Here is a 1556-nt window from a genome sequence, read left to right on the forward strand (position 1 = left end):
AAAAGTTATGTAAAAAATTTACGATTAAGCATAATCAGCATACAATTAAATACAGGGACAGCAATTTAAAAAAGTGTACTTGACCATGAGACCAATAATTCAAAAACACAGTACTCTAAAGATAATACTATAGAAAAAAATATAAAGAGAACTGCAATTTGTAGTGACTAGTAGCTTACAAGATGAAAATGTATGTACAATAATTCATCATTGTAAGATCCTAATTCAAGATGATGGCTAATTTTTGACATCATAACGGTGCCCTTTATGCCTACCAGACTACTCACAGAGTAAGTGCAACTGTGAATTATGACAAGATCCTACTCCTGCAATATCATGTGACACTGCAAGGTCTGAGACTTGCAGTGTCCTGCTGCTAACTAACTGCGTTCATGAGTTCCAAGGACAGCAGCAACCCAGCTATCCGTAGTGCAAACTAGAAGTGAACAATAAAGAATGTTTCTCATCAAATGTGTGGGGTTTTTTGCACATCATCAAAGAATTTAAAATGCATTTTCTCAGGGTTTCCAAGACAAACAACATTTCTTGTAGCCCCTCCTCTCACATTGCACATTCAACCTTAGAATAGTATGTATTAGAATGCAAAGCACTTCCATTCAGGCGTTAAGCCTGGGGTACAGCACTTACAGTTATGAAACTGATGTAAAGCCACAAAGGCGGCTTTCCCCTTTCTCTCTCCTCTCCCCCAGTAACGAGGATTTTGTATCACTCTCTGTGCTGGAGGTACTTGGCATAAACATTAGAAGAACTGAAGAAGGTTTAGGAATCAGTACCTCCCTCCTCCCTGTTTGGAAGCATGAGGAACTACTGCAATTTAGGTTACAGCAACACGTGACATCACCATTCACTGCTGCTAAAACTATGCTAGGGAGCTCTGGCAAAGAATGAAGGTACGATGACTAAAATCTGCTATATGAAGGTTGAAAGATAAAAGTCAGCTTTCTTTTTCTCCCCACAAAGTTTGGTATGATTTTTCTACATTACAGAAACATGGTGAAAGACAGAAAGTTAAATACACTTGCTTCTCTGTCCATTTCAAACTGGTTACAAATAATTTGCTCATCTAGTGGGCAATTAAGCTTGTAACATTTAAAAGTACCAGCAGCAACAGCAAATTTAAAAGCATACCCATAAAGTGCCTCTGCTTATACTGATAAAGGATTTAATTATTAAACAGTGATAGAAACCTAAAAATTGGTTTTTATGACTTAGACTTAGTGAGGGGCATTTAAAATTCATCCACATTGCATCAGCAACAGTGTGATTACCAAAAAGAATCCAGCATGAGAACAGAAGCTATCTTTCTGCAGTTAAATCACAGTTTGTATGTCAAAATATAAAAAAGGTAAAATCCCCAACAAAAATATCAAAAGCTCACCTCATAGACCTGTAGGTGTACAAAGAGAGTAGAGACAAAGCAGCAATTTCCCCCAGAAAAAGAAATTATTTCTGTACTGTGTATACTTTGAAATAAGCAAAAATTGGCCCAGCATTTTGCCCCAGATGCATTTACTAGTACCCTTTAAAACAACATT

Source organism: Phaethon lepturus, unplaced genomic scaffold (genome assembly GCF_000687285.1).
Source record: "Phaethon lepturus isolate BGI_N335 unplaced genomic scaffold, ASM68728v1 scaffold50989, whole genome shotgun sequence".
Lineage (NCBI taxonomy): Eukaryota > Metazoa > Chordata > Aves > Phaethontiformes > Phaethontidae > Phaethon > Phaethon lepturus.